This window comes from Myodes glareolus, chromosome 6 (assembly GCF_982192425.1).
Source record: "Myodes glareolus chromosome 6, mMyoGla1.1, whole genome shotgun sequence".
Classification (NCBI taxonomy): domain Eukaryota; kingdom Metazoa; phylum Chordata; class Mammalia; order Rodentia; family Cricetidae; genus Myodes; species Myodes glareolus.
In genome coordinates this window covers 29,441,929-29,463,341 of record NC_142031.1, presented here as the reverse complement: position 1 = coordinate 29,463,341, position 21,413 = coordinate 29,441,929, and the positions used below count along the sequence as shown (strand labels likewise).

The window sequence follows — 21,413 nt, the reverse complement described above, 5'->3', positions numbered from 1 at the left end:
TTTAATTGTAACTGGCCTTTTTAGTGCTAGTCAATTCTTTACTAAGCTTTAGTTGAACTTCTACTGTATTCAACTGTGTTCTATGAGCAACTGCCAGGCCTGCTGTTGGCAGAGTTAAAGGCAAACAGACCCCCACGAGTTCAGTCTCTTTTGCTTTTGGATGAACTGGTATACAACAGCCCTTGTCCAGGTTGCCATAGAACTCGGAGCACGTTTACTAAAGTTCTCATCTTGTCATATTATAATTGTGAAACGTATTTGCTTTTTCACTAAGCTGTGAGGTCCTTGAGGGCAATCTCATCTGTTTGCCCACCTTATCCTGGCCAAGTACCTGACATTTAGCAGGTGCTTAGCGGACGCTCTCTATAGACATGGATGGAGAGGGGAGAGAGGTGAGTGTCAAGTCCTTTACATTACAACCATTCAACAGCTGTCACTGAAATGTCCCATTGCGAGTCTGAGAAATGGCAGCCCTGTGGCCATTTGGGAGCCTTATAATAGAAATAAAGGACAATTGAGACGTCAGCTGTCCTGGGCCATGTGCCAAGCATCTCTGGGTTTTGTTTGGGGGGTGTGCTTTGTCACCGAGTTCTGGGAAGGAAGGCACTGTGTATTTAAGTGTTGGCATCTATTTAGACAAACTGGAAAACATTCTGCCACCTTGCTTGACTGGAACAGGAATTCTGCTCCTCCCTTGACAGCCAAAACAATGCAATTGCGTTGCAAGATGTTTCAGATCCTTTGGCGTCCCCGGCAGCTCCGTTTACGTCAGTGCAAGGGCACACAGTAGATTGTGTTTCTGTGTTAACAAGGCTACAGAATTCATCTTGGGATGGAACACGGGTACTATGGGGGAGGTGATGAGGAAATGGGGGAACCCATTGTCTTGGTGCCACTCTCTAGCATATCACGTCTTATAGAGATTCCTGGAAGAGTGATGGAACTCAAAATAGCGACATCTGTTTTATAATAACCTATAGTTTTTAATAAATGACCATTGTCATTTCATTTCTTTTGACATTCCATAGATGAGGAAATTCAGACTTATTGAGACCTAGTGACCTCACATAACAAGTAATAGCTTTCATGTGTCCTGACTTCTCTCTGGCCATTAGCATCACACAATGTAAAGTTCAGCAACCTTGAACTCATGTTCAGCACCTCAATAATCCCATTTCCTCCCTCCCTTCCTCCCTCCCTCCCTTCCTCCCTCCCTCCCTTCCTCCCTCCCTACCTTCCTCCGTCCCTCCCTCCTTTTCTTTCTTTCTGACTTCTTTCCGGTTGATGTTGGACTTTTTGGCGGACTAAATTAGTTCTTTGACATCTCACACATGTACATAATACATCCTGCTTACTCCCACTCCCACCCTTTCTTCCCTCCCTTCTATCCCTGCGACTTCCCTTCTGTAGCACAAATAATAAAAACCCAGAGACAGATACTGTAGTTCAAGCTGAACGATCAGAGAAGCAAAGCAGCCAAGCCGCTAGAGAGCTTTTACCCCTGCGACATCTTTAGGCTGCAAAGAGAATGAGGTCTTGTCTCATCCCGCCTCATATTCCTCTCTAGTGCTGGGATTAAAGGTGTGCACCACCACTGCCTGACTTGTATGACTGACCAGTGTGGTTAGTTTTGCTTCTCTGATCTTCAGGGCAAGCTTTATTTGCTAGATCATAAATAAAATATCACTATACCCTTTCTCGTAAATTCTTTTCCCACATTCATGCTTTTTCCTTTCATTTTGTGGCCCCTGATGTTATGCAGGACTATCTCCATGGCCATGGGTTTAGAGCTATCCATCGGAACCTGGTGGACTCACTGGTCACCACTGAAGACAATGAGCTTTCCCTAACCAGGAATCTGTTAATTGCCAATTAGTTCAGCAGGAAGGGTAGGGTCTCTTCCCAGATGCATGACTGATTGTTGGCAAACACTTTCTTGTGCAAAACCAGTGCAGGCAACGGCAGCTGCTGTGAGAGCATGTTTGTAATGGGTGCATCATACCCCAAAGATAGCATCTTGCATCCCTTCTCCCTACCTTCCAACTCTAACATTCTTTCCACCCACTTTCATCAATGTCCCCTGAGCCCAAGGTGGGTGATGTGAATGTTTTGATTAGGCATGAGTACTCAACCATCACTTTTACTTGTCACAATGATTGACCCCAGATATAATAGACCCTCTTCTATCTTTATCTTGCCTTATTACACCTGGATGGTGATGTTTGTCAAGATGGCCTTTGAGCCCTTTCTCTTTGTCTTCTGTTCACTCCTGTATCGATCTCACCCCTATGGGCTTTAATCACTCACTCTACAGCTACATTCAAATTTTTGTAAGCAACTTAGATCTGGCTACTGAAGTCAGTATAGGTAGAGTGACGGACAATAGACGGATGATAGATGGCTGGTTGATAGACAGAGGAGAGAGACAGATGAGAGATGATTAACGGGTGGGTAGATGATATAAAGATAAATGGTCAATAGATATAGAGAGGTGATAGAGATAGATACGTTAAATACATAACAGATAATTGATAGGCAGATGATGCAGAGATGAATGATAAAAAGGTAAATAGATGATTGATGGGTATATGCATAGATAGATATAGATGATACAGTAGGTAACAGATAAATACGCCAGCAAATAGATATAAACTATAGAGACACACATATCCAAGAATAAAAACAGTTACTCACACATACATGCTCTCTTTCACGTTCCAGAGCTGCCAGCCTCACACGCCTGAGTCTGAATTCACTGAACTCTCCAAACGTTTCAGCGTCAAAGCTGGCCACTCAGCAGCACATAGAGTTTCTTCACTAGTCCGTATTCTCACTAGCTTTTGACAAATCAATAGCTGGACCTTTTCTTCACATGTATCTGACCTGTTTCAACAGCATCTCTGTTTCTAGGTATTGAACCATTCCACAGCCATTGTAACAGGATCCCATACCACTTACATTTTATAAATAACCAGGCTCAAATCTATTGATTCTCAGTGTATTTGGTTTGAAACCAGCTGCATCCTGAAATCCAATTTGTTTGACTTTGTTTTTAATTAGTTTTTCAGTTGATTGCCTCTGGTTCGTAAATAGGCTTGCATCCACCATAATGACAGTTCTCTCACTATTTTTACCCATCTCTCCCTTTACTGCTCTCAGTTACATGGGCTAGCACGCTGAGAAAAACATCATGATGGGAACAAATGCTCTTTTCTCTGGTTCTTGACTTTAATGAGAGTAGACCACTTCTATTTTTCAGTATTATTTTTAAAATTCTTCCATCATTATGTTAAAACGTGTGTACTTTATCTTATTAATGGCACACCACTCTATTTCTGTCTTGAATGGTAGATGATGCTAAATTTTTATCAAATGGTTTTTAATCATCCCAAAGAAATTATTTACAAATTACTTCTCCTTTGATCTGGTCATATAAAAATGATATTAATAAAGTCCCGAACACTGAATTATTTTGCAGCAATATTTCCCACAGGGTTTATTTAGTTTTAAAACTTAAAATCTCATTTAGCTTGGACTATATTCCAAATTATGCTGTTTCCTTCATGACTTCCTGCTATATTCTATCACGTAAGCCTACCTTTAATATCTTTGACATCTTTAAAATTTACATCTGTTTTTTTTTTGCGCATAAGGTGCTGTGTTTTACAACACTCACGTAGATGTCAGAGAACATCTTACAGGGCTCAGTTCTCTCCTTCTAACATGAGGGTCCTAGGGCTCAAACTTAGGTTATCAGGCTTGGTGGCAAGCACTGTTTACCTGGTGAGGCAGCTCTCCAAGCCTCTTTTGTATTTGACATAATACATCCATCTCTGTCTTTTGCTTGTGTTTTTGTGGGAACTGTGTCAAAATAAACTTTTGAATCATTGGTATGGTTTCCCATACTAACTAATCTGTATGTTTTCTATACTAACTAGTTTGTATGTTTCCTATACTAATCTGTATGTTTTCTATACTAACTAATATGTATGTTTCTATACTAGCTAATCTGTTAGTCATTGTTGCTACTTGCAAATAAAAATTTTGAAATTCAAATGAACAAATTCATGAGACAAATTTAAATGGAATTTTTAAATGTCCTTTTGCCTTGGGAGTGTGTGTTATACGAAGATGGAGCCTTCTACTTGCAGAGCCCTTTCTCCCTTTTCCTCAGCCCATGCACTTAACTTGCCAGTCTACAGATCTGGGGGCTCACTTCCAACTCTGCCTCCTCTGTGAGGCTTGAACATGCACCAAGAGAAACCTCTTTGGGAGCAATGGCCCTCACTGTCGTTTTTTCTGTGATGGATTGTGACTGCCATTGCCACAGAAATCAGAAAGGCAGCTTAGAAAATGCAGAGGCAACAGATGTACAGGTGGGAAGGTTTCAGTTTCTTATGTGGGAGCTGGGAGTACAGATATTTTCAATACAGCTGAAGGATTCTAGGGCTCAGCCAGATTTTAGCTAACACTACAACCTGCCTGTTTACCATGTCCTCCGTTCTGATGAGAGTAGGCTCTCTCCAGATAACCTTCCTCCCCATTGATGACCTGCTCTTCCCACCCCCACCAGCAACGCTAGCATGCCCTTCCCCTCTAGGAAGCATATTCATGGATTCCTGTAAGAGAAAGCCCAAGTGTCCTCTGCATTATGTCCCCAGCACCTTACACAGTCCCTGGCACTCAATAATATGTTCCATAAACAAATTAACATCTGAATGGTCCCTTCAAAGGGTACAAGCATTTCTGTCCTTTGTAGTTTCAATGCCTTTACTCATTCCCATTAACTGGGCTTTCAAATACTTAACTGTGGAGCGTGTAAGGTAGGCATCCACCATTGTTCAAACTTTGGCAGCAATCACCAGACTTGTTTGCCCAGCTCTGTGAGCCTTCTGTCTCTCCTCCCTGTCTTCCTGAGCAAAGAACCTAAGGGATCAGAGGGCTATTGTGTAACGACTTTCCCCTAAGACTTAAATACTTGGCAGCTTCAAGCTTGGCATGAGGATTGGCACAAAGACCGGGAGAGCTGAGTGCTCAGGAGGCCAGAGCTAACACCTTAAATGGACTCAGTGGGGAAGCAGCTGAACCTGGAGGCAGTAGCTAGAGGCGTGGAGACGACACTTCAGCTCTTCTTCTCAGACCTATACTTCTGGTCATGTCAATCAAATCATGGCAGCTCTGGTCTCCTGAAGCTGATGCCACAGTTTGCTTATAAGGAGCCCATGAAAATGATTTGGGGTGATTGTTTCTTCTGGCTTTCTGTCAGGTCTCAGGCTGTGGCCTGGAGACTGCAGCAGAATAGTCAGAAGCAGTTTGAGGCCTGGCTTAGACTCCGACAGTAGGATGGACAGACATGGGGTGTGCAGTCATCCAAAAGCTCGAGCAGATGGCCACACACAGTGTCACAGACCCTCGGGGACAACCTACCACTAGTACTCTACTCAATGGACCTAGTATTAAAGTGACTGATGACACTGTTTCACCCATAGATCGGGGCATCTCTCAACCCTCACCAGAAAAGCTTCTATTTGCAGTCGTCAGGGGTTGACACAGACACCTGACCAAGGTGCAGAGGATAAGAGACTGGGGAAAGCTCTGCTCTAAGAAGGACATCTGCATAACACCCCCACCCTCCCGTGACTCAGGGATCATTGGGAAGAGGGGGCACAGAGTGTAAGAGTCAGGGGTACGGGATAACTCCAAGGAGACAATGTCATCTGGACACAGAAGAGCAGCTGCACGTATGACCTCACAGTGGTTGTGACAACAGGCACTTGACCTGGGCTAGCTCAGTCCAGACCAAATCCCAACACAGGAGAGTTGGCCGTGAAGTCGTACCCTTAGCTGAGGAAGAGCTGTATATTGGTACTAGCTAGCTGTTGGAAGAGACGGTCAGTTTTGTCTAAACTGAGGAAGTAGAAAAGGGGAGATGGATCTGGAAGCAGTTGGGGGAGGGGTAAGTATTATAATAAAAATACATCCTACAAAATTCTTGGGGAACTAATAAATTTATAATTCAAATTGAACTTTAGGATATATCATACGCGATACCTTCTCAAACACCCAACTGTCCTCAAGAGGTTGCTGCAATGCATATGGCCTCATACTTTTCTAGCAGATATAAGTGCATTCTGGGCAAAGGGCCACGCCTCACCCATCTATGCAACCTGGTGCCCAGTGATGGCTTTATTGAAAACCAAGACGTATTTGCAAATTGAATGGTGTGTGGATGGGGGCATAGCCTGGCATTGTTTCCCTGCTTCCCTGGTTGTGTTTTAGCTACATCACCCAGGGAAATTCTCAGCTCGGTGTTTGTGTGCCTCTTCTACGGGTGATGGGACGAAGTCAGTGATTCCTGAACATGGCGAGAATCCGTGAGAGTCTGGGAGATGTTCCAAAGAATTGATTTTGATGTCTACTAGGGGTGAACACCCACTGATACAGCACAGGTTAGATGCTGCCACAGTTGTTCTGCTCAAGGGGAAAGAGTACCAGCAGCAGGCTGCCTGCTCTGCTCCACCATCCAAGCCAGCGCCAGAGCAAGAGAATGAGTGACTACCTCCCTCTTTCCTTAAAGAGATCACATCCACAAACAAAAAGCCACACCCTATGGCTGGCACCCCAAATCTACTGACGGAATGAATTCCCACAACTCCTGAAAATCATTTTTAGTCCATCCCTCTGCCTCTGTGCTTCAGTGTTGCTGTGTGGTCCCAGAACTTCACCTCCTCTGCTGGTCCTCAGGGCTCCCGGACTTCCCAGTGCTCCTCCCATATGGCGATTTTGAGGTTTCTGCTCCCAGAGAAAGTCCTAAATGTCAGAGAAGATCTTTGTTAGAAAGGGTTATGTGTTGGAGACTCTGTGAGTTCTGTGTAATGCAGTAAGGAAGCCATCCATTTCTAAGGATTGTGTTGTGTGATAAGATGGCTGTGCTTTATTGACTATACAGCCATGTGTTTGTAAAGAAAGGAGCTGCAAGTTTTCAATCCTAAAGAAAATATAGTGTCCTAGTTTCACTTTCTTGCTGTGATAATACTCTCATCAGAATCACCTTAGAGGAGGTGAGGGTTTGTTTGGCTTAGAATTTCCAGTTACAGTCCATCAATGAGGGAAGTTGGGACAGGATCTCAATCAGGAATGATCAAGTTCATGCTTAGCTAGATTTCTTAGACAGCCTGGACCACCTGCCCAGAGAATGATGGTGCCCATGGTGGGCTGGGCCCTTCTGCATCGTTAAGTAACCAAAACAAGTCCCCACAGACACATTCACAGGCCAATCTGATGTAGACAGTCCTCCAGTTGAGATTTCTTTCCCAGGTGACTCTAGGCTTCTTCAAGATAATAGAGCTAACTAATACAAATGAGTTGATGTTTTGAGATAATCCCAGAGAGAGATGAGAGGAGGCAAGAGTCAACCAGACAATGAAACCTCAGAGAGCCCCAAATTCCCAGTATTTACTAGACTTGGTAAGGCTTATGGACATCAATGTAAGAACGTGTTATGCATCTATACTAAGGATGGAGAAGACGAGACAATCCTTGCACTGGGGGATTATTCACAATGGAAGCCACAAAAGAAAGACCTGGAGCTCACTAATTCACCTTGTCTTCCTGGCCAGGAAGCCTAGGGATCCTCCTATCTCCAACCCTCCTCAGTATTAGGATTATAAAAGACAGCCCTCACTTGTCCTGGCTCATGCTTTTGACTTGACCAAGATATAAAAGGAAAGGTTCCCACCAAATTAGTCTGAACTAAGTTAGTGTCACAAGGTATCTTTCTCAGGAAGAGACTCTTGATGGAGAGGAGGTTTTGTTTTCCATTCTCTGAACTTAGTGCTCCAGACACTATGAGGAATGTAAGATTGACATGAACTTTATCCTTGCCCTAAGGTGCTTACAGCCTCACTGTGTAGATGGTTCCTGGCCAGGGTAACTAAGATTACGTTTTAATTTCAGTTGAGATGAGTTGAAGTGGTAGAGATTAAAAAAAAAAATCTGGAAGAGAGCTTCTTGACAGACCACACAGAGTCTGTGTGTGTGTGTGTGTGTGTGTGTGTGTGTGTGTGTGTGTCACACATGAGCATACAAGCATATATATATGGAGGCTGTGATGGTTTGAAAAGGTATGGCCCCCAATAGACTCATATGTCTGAATATTTAGTCCATAGGGAGTGGCACTATTAAGTGGTGTGGCCTTGTTGGAGTTGGTGTGGCATTGTTGGAGAAAGTATGTCACTATGGGGGCGGGCTTTGAGATCTAATATTTTCAAGCTATGCCTGGTGTGGATAAAGCTCTCAGCTACCTTTCCAGCACCATGCCAGCCTGCACACTGCCTTACTTCCTGCCATGATGGAAATAGACTAAAACTCTGAAACCGTAAGCCATCCCCAATTAAATGTTTTCCTTTATAAGAGTTGCCATGGTCATGGTGTCTCTTTATAGCAATAGAAACCCTGACTAAGACAGAGGCCAAAGGCTAACCTCAGATATCATCCTGAGGTTCAATTCATGTTTGTTTGGTTGATTTTTGGGGTTTTTTTTTTGCTTGTTTGTTTGTTTGTTTACTTTTCTCAAAACAGCATCTTTTTTTCTCTTTAAAGATTTTATTTTTTATAAACCATTTGCTTCCTTTTATATCTTTCTTTTTTCAGGTATTATTATTATTATTAAAATTTTTCACTTCCTTCCCTCCTCCCATTTCCCTCCCCCTCCCCCCACTCCCCCTCCCCCTCCCTCTCCAGTCCAAGAGCAGTCAGGGTTCCCTACCCTGTGGGAAGTCCAGGGTCCTTCCCCCCCCCCCAGTCAGTTCTAGGAAGGTGAGCATCCAAACAGACTAGGTTCTCCCAAAGCCAGTACATGCAGTAGAATCAAAACCCAGTGCCATTGTTCTTGGCTTCTCAGTCAGCCCTCCTTGTCAGCCACATTCAGAGAGTCTGGTTTGATCACATGCTCCATCAGTCCCAGTCCAACTGGCCTTGGTGAGTTCCCATTAGGTCAGTCCCACCATCACAGTGGGTGGGCGCAGCCCTCGTGGTCCTGACTTCCTTGCTCATGTTCTCTCTTCTTCTGCTCCTCATAAGGACCTTGGGAGCTCAGTCCAGTGCTTCAATGTGGTCTCTGTCTCTATCGCCATCCATTGCCAGATGAGGGTTCTATGGTGATATGCAATATATTCATCAGTGTGGCTATAGGATAGGGCCAGTTCAGGTGCCCTCTCCTCAGCTGCTCAAGGAACAAGCTGGGAACATCTCCTTGGACACCTTGGAACCCCCCTAGAATCCAGTCTCTTGCCAACCCTAAAATGGTCCCCTAAATTAAGATCTATACTTCCCTGCTCCCATATCCACTCTTCCTCCATCCCAACCATCCCATTCCCCGAAGCTCTCCTCATCCTCCCCTTCTCACTTCTCTCTACCCATCTCCCCTCACCCCCACCCACCCCCACCCCCAAGGCTCTCAATTTTTGACTAGCAATCTTGTCTACCTCCAATATCCAGGAGGACAACTACCTGATTTTCTTTGGATTCACCTTCCTATTTAGCTTCTCTATGATCAAGAATTATAGTCTCAATGTCTTTTATTAATGTCTAGAATCCACTAATGAGTGAGTACATACCATATTCATCTTTTTGGGTCTGGTTACCTCACTCAGGATAGTGTTTTCTATTTTCATCCCTTTGCATGCAAAATTCAAGATGTCATTGTTTTTACCGCAAGACAGCATCTATTTGTTGGCTGACCAGGGACCCCAGGGAACCTTTTCTCCAGCCTACTCAGAATAGGATTACAAGCATGCACCACTAGCTCTTCTACGTGGATTAGAGTGATTAAACCCTGGTAATCCTGCTTGCATGGCAAGCACTTTAGCAACAGAGCCATCTCTCTAACACCTGAGTTAATTCTAAAAAGAAAGTGACAAGATTTAGTCTGGAAGATTCTAGGATACAGCCAACATTTTCAAAATCTGTCAGCACACACCAGCAGGAAATACCAAGACAAAAATAATTCTGACCTCTACTTACTTTAAACCGATAATCACAGAAAACCCAACCATGAACTCTGCAAGCACAATTGGACTTCCTTATTTCCTACAATAACTTTACAAAGAATTTCTCCAAGTAGGCCTGGATATTTATTTCCCCAAGCAGAGAGGCAGAGAAGACGCTCTTCCCCCTCCACCTGCATTTCTATTTACATTTGCTTTTGTTGATACAAGAACACAGCTCCCACCTCACAGTAAGCGATTAAAACAAAGCAGAGAAGATCTCAGCTATGGGCCTTGGATGCTGTCTGATGACACTCTTAGCGCCCCCCCCCCAAGTTGGTGGAAACCTGGGGTTTTGTTAAGTCAACACATTCTAAAATGTATTCTCTGCTAGTACATAGGGCCTGGCTTTGTCTGTTAGTGACAGACTGTTAGGTCTGACAGAACGGGGCAAGGAAGAGCCCGCAGTTTAGTAGGACAAAGCTAGCCCAGGATGAATTGTAAGGGGCTCTGGGCCTCTATGTTCCACTTCTCCGCGTCACTGAAGGACTGACCTATTCAGATAAAGGAGGAAGACGGGCACTCACATTCCACCCAATTCTGGGCTTCTAAACACAGTGCCTACACACAATACTAAGGATAGTAGGTTACTTTGGGAAATTCATTGTAGATGATGGGTGAATCTGAGTGCTTCTGCTTGCACTGTGACCAAGAACACAGAGGTGGGGCTGGGGAGACAGCTGATGGGTAAAGCACTTGCTTGGAAACTGTGAGGGCCTGAATGCTAATCCTCAGAACCATGAAAACCAGATACAGAAGCACACGTATGAAATCCAGTGTTCCTACATTGAGATGGGAGGCAGACATGGAAGAATCCTCAAAGTTTTCAGAACAACTAACAGGAAACCCCGTTCACATACATTGTGGAAGATAAAGATCAATATCAGAGGTCAACTTCTGACCTCCACACATGCACCTGAGCTTACACACGTGAACATGCACAAACACAATTCAACATACATGCATTATACACACATATACAACATACACATGCATCATATATATACACACACCTCATACACACATAAACATATATCATTCAAAAAATTATAATGTATATATAATATGTATCATGCCCAATACACACATATACACAAATACATCATACACAGATACCATACACATAATTACATCATACATTTACATTATACACACCCCATACATACACGGACATATATACACATACACATGAATGCCCATACACAAACACACAAATGTCAGAGGTCATGCTACATTACTCAGGAACAAATGTTCCATGTGGAAGAATATCAATTTCCTCAACAGAACATGTTAATTTAGAAGAACAGAAACAGAATTGAAAATTGCAGGTCTTCTTTCCCCGTAATACCCAAGTGTGTGTCTGGAAGGAATGCATTTTATCTGCTGATGGGTTGACCAGGACTGCTGCATTAAGTGTTGCCACATCTTTCTGGTCCCTTCCTTTCCATCCCACTGTGCTTTTTCCCTCATAAGTGAGACGCTAGCATTTTCACTGTGTCTCACATAAACTTTCAATGCAGGCTTCTGTCTTTCCCCCAGTGGCTTCGCAAATTCCTTATCTTTCGCTCAACAGGAAGGAGACCACTTTTGTTACACGAATATTGAACAGCGATGATTTGCTTGTTTATACGTGAGGAAAATAAAGCTCCGAACAATTTTGTTTTCTGCACAACAGTTCCTGACTCTGCATGGAGGGACCCAGGGTGGCCTATGGGCATTAGAAACATGCTATCATGACCCTATGGGGAGGAAAGGACAGACAAGGCTTCCGGGGGTTCAGGACACAGCTGTGGCCCTTCTCCTTTGCTGCTCTTATTTGAGTAGAAAGAGACATTACAAGTTCAAATGGGAGACAGCCTGGCTGGCAGCCCCACCTGCTCCTTGACTCCAGCCCAGCATACTGTTTCTTCAGATATTCCTTCTGCCCCAAAGTCTCCCCAGCAGGGTGACCTGTGGGAAAGGACTCACGACTTCATGGCTCTGAGTTCCTTGTTTTGTTGGTACGAAATATGAATGCCATGCTTGGGTGACAGACTCATTAAAAATAAAAGCTATTTACTTATATGGTGTGGAGTTCAAACAACCTTATCAGTCAACCATATTATACTGAATGCTTGGATAGTGTTGAATCTATTATTTCCTTTAGAACTGAACTTCTCAAATGTTCTCAACTTATGAACCCCTTTTTGCCTGAAAACTTTTTAAAGGAGTCCAGGTACATAGATAAAAATTGGTATATAAATCATCCAGTTACTGATAATAAACCATAAAGGGATTTTAAAATAATCGTTTAATACATGTGTAATTTTAACATTTATTAGAGTTGAAAGCAAATTTGTATGCTAACGAGATGGATGGAATTGTTTACTTTTACATAAATAATTTAATCTTGGCTGGATAGTTGATAGTGCATGACATAAGGCATCTTCAATATTTTTCAGAGTAGGTTGACATTTTTTAATGATTTATTTTAATTTATGTGTCTGTGAGGGGGCCTGTGGAGTGTCCTAGGCCTGAAGTTACAAGAGATCGTGAGTCGTCCGGGTGTGGGTGATGAGAACAAAACCCTGGCTTCCACAGAGCTATAAAAGCTCTTAGTCCCTGAGCCAGCTCTCCAGGCCCTGATTTCCCTATTTTATAATCACTAGTGCCAAGAACACTGGTTCACATAAACATACAGAGAAAAAAAATTACAGACATACATTAAGGACAATTTCAGAAATTGTTGCAAATTCTATACTAATCCCAAGCCAAAACTCATTTAATGACTTTTTCTGAGACTTAAATCAGCAACTCAAACAATAATACTAAAAATCAAATATTCGAACACAGTGTAATCCAGACATTTGTCACTTATGTGCTGAGAAATGACAGAAAAGTGAAAGCTTTATTTTGGACTTGGGGAGATGGATCAGTGGGTAAGAACATTTGTACAATCATTAAGACCCAAGTTCAAATCCTAGGCTCCCACATAAAAACCATGACAGAGTGTACTTGTAATCCTAGCACTGGAGGAGCAGAGATGGGAGAGTTGCTGGGGTCTGCTGGGGAGCCAGCCTCACTGAAAAAAAAATGCTCTATTTCAAGGAATTAAGTGGGAAACTTATAAAGTAGGACACTCAACATCCATTTATGTCTGCATGTATCACACACACAGGCACACAAAGTCTTCATTTTTCATAAGTAAAGCACGTTTCTTTCTATAAGATACATTTTTGGATGGTAAAATACTGCAGTTTTTTTAACATGTAGCAGTCTCAAATCTGAGCCAAGGTGTTTGTGGCAAGCAGTGTCTGCGTGGCATGATGCATGCACAGTGCAAAGAGCACACACTGTGTGGTCAGAGGCAAGGCTGCAGTGGAGTCTGCAACACATCAGCAAGTGCTGCCGGAAATACCTCAGACTTCCATGCATTTGCTTCTGGATTATTTGGAAGACACCATGCATTTGGAAGCCTACTGCTGCCTAATTCTTCTTGAGATCCACATTCAGCATAAGAAGCTGAGCTTTGAAAGACTAAATTTAAACTGGAGAGATGGCTCAGTGGTTAGAAGCACTTGTTCTTGCAGAGAACCCAGGTTCAATTCCCAGCACCCACACAGTGTCTCACAACCATCTGTAACTCCAGTTACAGACAGGGGAACTGGACTTACATGCAGGCAAACACCCATGCACATAAAACAGAAGACCGAATCCCTACTTAGACCAAGTCCCCACTTAGTGTGGGGACCAACAAGCTATGGCCATTGAGCAAGATTTTTCCAGACATCTGCTCCATCAGTATCTATAGTAGATTCTTTTCTGAGGATGTGGTAAAACACCATGACCAAAACAACTTAAGAGAAAAGGCTTTCCTTTAGCTATTCCAGAGGAATAGACTCCTTATGGCAGGGAAGGCATGCCCGGTGAAAGAAGCAGTAAGCCAGTGAACCACATTTCATCCACACACAAGAAGCTGAAAGAGAGAACAAGAGGTGGGGCCAGACTATAAAACCCCAAAGCCTGATCCCAGGGACGTGATTTTTCCAGCAAGACTCTACCTCCTAAAGCTTCCATAATGTCCCCAAACAGTGTCACTAACTGGTGACCAAATGTTTGAACATATGTGCATATGTCAACCACCAAAGTGCACACATGTTTTTCATGTGCCCTTTGTTCTATACGGGTTTCTTCAGTGGTGCAGCCACTGGTAAGTAGCCCATGCTCACAAAAACAATGAATCCCACTGGGTCATCAACCAAAAAGAAGCAGAAGCAGATGCAAAGCTAGCTGGAAAGAAAGAGGGCCCAGTGGGCATAGGAAGAGGGAACGGAATAAGTGGTGAAGATGGTGGAAATACGTTATATCTAAGTGTGTGCATGAAAATGTCATGATGAAATCATGTATAATAAACATGTTTAGATTTATTTTTGTGTGTATGAGTGTTTTGCCTGCATGTATGTATGTATGCATATCATGTGCATGCCTCGTGCCTACAGAGGCCAGTAGGGAAGCATTGGATCCCTTGAAACTGGAGTCAAAGGTGACTATGAGCTGTCATGTGGGTACTGGGAGACAAACCCAGGTCCTTTGCAAGAGAAGCAAGCACTTTTAACCCCTGAGCCATCTCTTCATTCCATCTTATGTATAATTAATATATGCAAACTAAAAAGACAAAAGAATGTTTCTCTTTAAAAGTAGGAATAAAACACACGGCTCACAGAATCAAAAGCCTTTACTGTTTGGCCCTTAAGAAAATGACTCAGATCCTGGCTCTGATATTTACTGCCAGAAACTGACACTCAGGTTCCTCAGGTTAACTTGAGAATAATAGTAGAGCCCTAAGGAGCCAGATTGAGCATCGAACGATCGGAAATCATAAAGAGCCTCGCACTCTCTGCTTCCTCACGTTCTGCCCAGAGTTGATGCCTGAAAGAAACTCCAAACTATCATTTTGTAACAAAAAATAGATATTAGTCATGACCTGCTTTATCCTGGGAGCATGTCACAAATTCAGATTTCTAGACATCACCCCATAAATTCTGATTTGAGCTCTCAGGAGAGGCAAGAGTATCTGCCTTGATTGGCAAAGTGACTTTTGTAACTTTAACCAGTCTAGAGGTGGAGATCCAGCTTCTCCAGACATTACAGGGAAACAAAGCCCCTAGGGCTTCCAAAGCCAGATCGTGTGTCAGGAGTAGCCAGTCACAGCAGCCTGGGCAGGCACACACCTGTCCTCTGCTCAGATCTTCCTCCAGAGCTAAGAACCTTGGTGAAGGAACAATTGATCTCATAGACCTTCTGCAGTCCTGTCCTTCCTGAAGCCTTGAACTTCTGAACACTAAGGACCTGGGATCCTACCTGATTTATAACTGGGTACCATTTTGCATGCCACTAGCTTTATGATTACACGTGTCCCAAAGAGTGTGAAGAATCTGAAAGACCTCAGCCATCAGCAGGAGAGCCTCTGTCCTGCACTGCAGTTTTGAACTGTACACAACACCCCCTCATTTCTACCCTGCCTGGGGCTGCAACACTGCTCCCCAGCTGGAGCCAACCTGCAGCGCCACACAGCTCAGCATCCAAGCAACCATGCGTGAGGCTGAATTCCCTAACCTGTACAGCATGGGACACATTGCCATCAACCTCTTCAGCTTGCTGAGGGATTAAATGGATTCACACACATGGAAAACATAAGCCAGTTCCTGTCCTGAACTCCCCAACCACGACAGCAGTGGTCTTCACCTCATAACAATATTCTTACCACCTATATCTCAGTTCCTCTCATGCTTCCTGGGATGCTTCCACCCCCAAGGTCACCTCTTCCCTACCAGATCCAACTCATTCTGGAAGCCTCAGCTCGGGTGGCATTTCCTCTAAATTGTCCCCTACCACTAAGGCTGCCCAGATCTCCCAGCCAGGGACTCTTACAGCCATTTTTCCCCAGCTCATGACACAGGTGTACCTAGACACTGACTTATATGTTTAGTTGAGAAGAACCTATCACGCTCACGCAGTCTTTAGACTAGAACCTCCTGAGAGGAAGGTGATAGGCACAGTGTCATCTTCCACATTGCCCATTATCAGACACCTCCTTCATCAGGTACTTAGTATATGAATGAATGAATGAATGAATGAATGAATGAATGAATGAATGAATCTCCAGGATACCCTCTAGTGACAGTGGCTTGAAGAGAAAATCCATAAGAGGAAGGTCCCCCAACTCTTTACATAACTACAGCCCAATCGAGTTTTCATCCCTCTTAGCATGTCAAGATACAGTATTGTTGAAAGAGCCATGAGGGTACCTCCATGACAGCTGAGTGACAATCCCACTTGTTCTGATGCATCTGTAAAAATGTCCCCTCGATTCTCTGTCAAGAAAACAGAGGACCTCTTTGTAGACATGGCACCATCTTAACGTTGCCGTCCCTTTCTCTCCAAATACACACATTCCCCTTGGTGACAATGACAAGAGGTCTAGTTGGGTATTCCCAGTTGTGGGCAGGTAGAAAAGATTTTAATGATATTTTCCACTGTTGATTTGCCCAAAATGGAGTTGTCTCTTGATGCACAGCACTGGACAGTGGCGGTGATAGAAATAAAAAACCTGTATCTAGCATCTGTAATAGTTACTCGCAGCCCTCCGTCTCTTGCTGTGCCTCTGCACTCAAGGGGGCTGTATATTCATCTTTCGATGTGAAATTGAGATGGAACTGAGAGAACTAGAGGGAAGCAGGGCTCATTGCTACTACTCAGTCCTCTCCTGTGTTATCAAGAGACATGGTAATAGTGAACGTGTTCATCTTGCCTGATACACCATGCTTGCTTGTCTTCAGACTCCACGTCGCTTGATTGTTTGAAGCTCTTGTGTTGTCTTAAGTGAAAACAGGCCCTGGGTGGCACTGGGGAAGCCCACTGCCTTCTACTTGGTTCCCTGCAAAGTCTTAGACCCAAGTTCCCATCCCTGACAGTCTGGGAAGGTGGAAAAACTGGATGGCTTCGAGAAGGCCAAAGACGCTCACACTCAGCCTCTCACATGTCACAGAACCCTGGGGTCCAATTCTCTGTATGTAGACGGGTCTTTAATGAATGATTGTCTTTTGAACCAAGAAAGAGGCAGGTAATTAAAGAGGATGCCCTATGTGGCCCTCTATATAAATGGCTTAGGTTCTGTTTCTATTTTAGAAATGCTATTTTAAATAATTTGGAGGAATTGCTTAAAATTTAGTAAGAGGCTGCTCTTCCTCTTACTAAATTTGATCTTTCTATCAAATTCTGCAAAGGCTGGATTTGAAAGCCTACGGATGTCAGGGACATGGAAATGCTGGAATTTCCTGAAGCCAGCATACGGAGAGACACCAAAGTCTGCTACACATGAGGGTAGCGTTCTGGTTAGCCTTCTATTACTAAAACACCACCATAGAAAGAGGCCTGGAGAATGTGTATGGGAGCAATGTGTTCATCTTGCGGTTTGTACTCAGTCGTGAAGTCAGAACAAGACCTGAAATCATGAGCCCAGAGACAGGCGCTGAATCAGCGACCATGGAAGAACACTGACTATCCCCATGGCCTGCTCATCCTGCTTCCCTGGACAACCAGCATCACTTGCCTAGGAATGGCACTCTCCATGGTGGGCTGGGCCCTCCCACATCAGTCAGTCACTGCCTACAGGCCAGTCCAGGGGAAGCATTTTCTCAGTTGAGGTTTCTGCTTCCCAGGTGACTTCAGCTTGCATCAAGTGACAAAAGACCACCCAGCACAGTGGGTGCAAGGGGCTTGCTGTCTGCCCGAAGGTGTCCCCTTCAGAGAGCCGCCATCTTACCTCTTCAGGCGGGCAGTGGCGTCACCGTCACTTTACTGCATTTTATTACAAGAGCTCTGCATCCTCTCAGCCCAGCCATGTTCCAAATGACAATATCTCCTAGCAGGACCGTATCCCTTCCTTCGTCCCACCTCCTCCCCATTGCAGTGGACAGTCTCCCCGGCTCTAGCCTGAGCTCGTCATTCTCCCAGGCTGTTACAGAGACAGCAAGAAATGAGCCCATCAATCCTACTCATCATCGCGCCCCCGAGTGAGCAGCTACAACAGCTAGTGATCTGGTTTGCAGCGTGCAGAAGGCCGCATGCTGGCTGTGTGATAACCAAGCATCCACCCTGCCACAGTCCCCAGCGTATCTCCACTTGTACAATTAGCCGATGTCATTGCTATTTTTTTTTTCTTTGCCACAGCTGTTTGTCGATGCTGAATTCATTGTCAGGATTCAGAGAAACAGAGTCACGGGGGCCTGATTGCTGTTGTCTTAACTACACAAGTTTATCCTGTCGCCTAAAATAACCTCAGACACACGTAAGGCAATGACCTAAGAACGACCTGGAAGTCCGTGGACACAGACACATCAACGTGATGTCCCGTGAAGCCATTGAACACACATCCTTCTTTTCACTCTTTGTCTCCCTACGTGGGACTTCCGTTCTCGTGGTTTCATCATCACACACACACATTCCAGGCAGTAAGACAGAGAACAGAGAAGGGAGGAAAGGGACTTCGGAAGTGCTTAGAGAATTCTCCATTTATATCTTGTTGGTTACAGCTTACCTGGATTAAATCAGGGCTTTATCGCTGAGCAAAGAGGGGACATGAAGGTTGCAGCAGGTTACCAGATACCCGTGCTCTAAGGATTAAACCGTGTATCTCAGAGCACGGTGAGTTGGGTGTCTATATAAAACAGCCTCCAGACAAACAGTGATGCCCTATAACGGTTATAGATGGTCACAGCCCACTGGGTAGCAAAAAAGTGAACCGTTGAATGTCGTAGCAGACAGCAGAGGCAGGCTCACAAAAGTAAAACTCGGGTCATTAATATTTCAGAGGGTTTTACTTGGTGACTTCACCACTTCCAAGCCTGTACCCCATTTCTTCCTCCATGCCATTCCCACCCTTCCATTCACAGGGACCCTTTAAAAGATGGAGGAAGGAAGTGCTGGGGTGATGACCTACCCAGGAAAGTGCCTTTCCTGCAAGGCTGGGGGCCTGAATTTAACCCCTGACTCTGTAGTACAAAGGCATCAGGACTGGGGACATGGTTCAGTGAGTGAGGAACCTGCCACATAAGCATAAAGACCTGGTTAGGATCCCCGGAGTCCAAGTTAAGAACCAGGCATTACAGTATGTGCAGCAGGGAGGGAGAGAGAGGTAGAACCTGGGGGCCTTGCTGGTCAGTCGGCCTAGAGTTCCAGGTCAGTGAGAAACAAGGTGGATGATGTCTCAGAAAGAACGGTGAAGGTTGACCTCCGGCTTACACACACACACACACACACACACACACACACACACACACACACACACACAAGATGGAGGGAAGCAATGGGGCGGGGCTCAAGGATAGAGAAAGTTCCCATGCATTATTTGATATTGTAAAAACCCTGCTATCTATTGCCTTTGTCCTATTAAAGAAGCCATAGAGACTCTATTGAATCAAACGACCCGCTTCGTTTCCTGGGGGCACCCCAGTTAGTCACATATCCACCCTGAGATTAGAAGAGCTGCTTAGAACAGGGGCCAGTCCAACCCTTTGAAGACGGTAGTGTCTTAAGTGATCCGTGGCCATCCCTGTCATTTGGCCCTGTCACCCAGGGAACTCACAACCACTCTGAGCAAACAGTCTGAAGAGAAAAAAGAAAAAGAACTTAGAGAGGAGAGGCCGCTCAGCCGGCTGGGCAGCCGTGAAACAGATACCAAGTCGCCGAAGCTGTTCAAATAAATGTCTTTAATCTGTTTGTGACACCTGTCACCACGGCACAGAAAAGGGGCCCTCGGAAGGGCAGAGCTCTTCAAAACACAATGGGGGAAAGTCTTTTCACAAACTCTTTGGAGCACATTTTGAAGCTGACAGAGGTTATTCGTGTCTTTTCTGCATGCACTTATATCACATAAAGTTGTGTTCGATGGAGTTGTTGGCCTTCCAAGTGTTCTTTGTGGTAGCAGAGACTGGTGCTAACAAGTTCGAGCTCATTGCTAAAAATTGCTTTCCGGGTTGTCTAAACTGGGCAGAGACAGTGGACCCCACACGTCTGCCACAAGCAGGCATGACTGGGCCTGTCTTTGACCACTTCTCTGTCTGCACGGGACCCTGGCAGAGGCAGGACTGGACTGCATGGTCGACTGAGAGAACTCAGGATGGTGAGGCCGCATCAGGACTTGACTCTTCCCATAACTCAGGGGAAAATACGGGAGAGGGCTAGGAGTATCAACCCACAGAGGTGTTCCCTGGGCTGTGTCAGCTCTTCCCTTCTCTTCTCTCCCTGTGAATAGCCACTTGGCAGTTGGTCACCCATATGCAAAGTGTTATACAAAATAGTTTCTGGTCCAGGGGAAATAGCTCAGGGGGTGAAGCACTTGCTTTCCAAGCATAAGACCCGAGTTTGATCTCCAGAATCCACATTCTATAATCTAGATGATGGGACACACCTTTTTTATTTATTTTATTGAGCTTCACATTTTTCTCTGCTCCCCTCCCTGCCTCTCCCCTTCCCTTCAACCCTCTCCCAAAGTCCCCATGCTCCCAATTTACTCAGGAGATCTTGTCTTTTTCTACTTCCTATGTAGATTAGATCCATGTATGTCTCTCTTAGGGTCCTCATTGTTGTCTAGGTTCTCTGGGATTGTGATTTGTAGGCTGGGTTTTCTTTGCTTTATGTTTAAAACTCACTTATGAGTGAGTACATGTGATAATTGTCTTTCTGGGTCTGGGTTACCTCACTCAATATGGTGTTTTCTAGTTCCATCCATTTGCCTGAAAATTTCAAGACGTCACTATTTTTTCTGCTATGCACTACTCCATTGTGTAAATGTACCACATTTTCCTCATTCATTCTTCAGTCAAAGGGCATTTAGGTTGCTTCCAGGTTCTGGCTATTACAAACAATGCTGTTTTGAACATAGTTGGGCATATATCCTTGTGGCACAATTGAGAATCCTTTGGATATATACCCAAAAGAGGTATTGTTGAGTCTTGAGGAAGGTTGTTTCCTAATTTTCTGAGAAATCACTGCGCTGATATCCAAAGGGGCTGTACCAGCTTGCACTCCCACCAGCAATGCAGGAGTGTTCCCTTTACCCCACAACCTCTCCAGCATAAGTTGTCATCAGTGTTTTTGATCTTGGCCCTTCTTCCAGGTATAAGATGGAATCTCAGAGTTGTTTTGATTTGCATTTCTCTGATGACTAAGAATGTTGAACATTTTTTTAAGTGTCTTTCAGTCATTTTAGATTCCTCTGTTGAGAGTTCTCTGTTTAGGTCTGTACTCCATTTTCTTTTTTTCTTTTTTTTTTAAGCAAAATTTTATTAAATTATAAAAGTTTCCATTTCCGCCCCTCTTCCCAAC

The 21,413-nt window shown here is 44.2% G+C and overlaps 1 protein-coding gene across 1 annotated transcript in view; it reads left to right on the top strand.

Annotated features, from left to right (window-relative positions):
- The window catches only part of Tacr1 (tachykinin receptor 1), a 177,320-nt gene that overhangs the window by 54,610 nt on the left and 101,297 nt on the right, over positions 1-21,413 (top strand). The gene's annotated exons all lie outside the window — the stretch shown is intronic.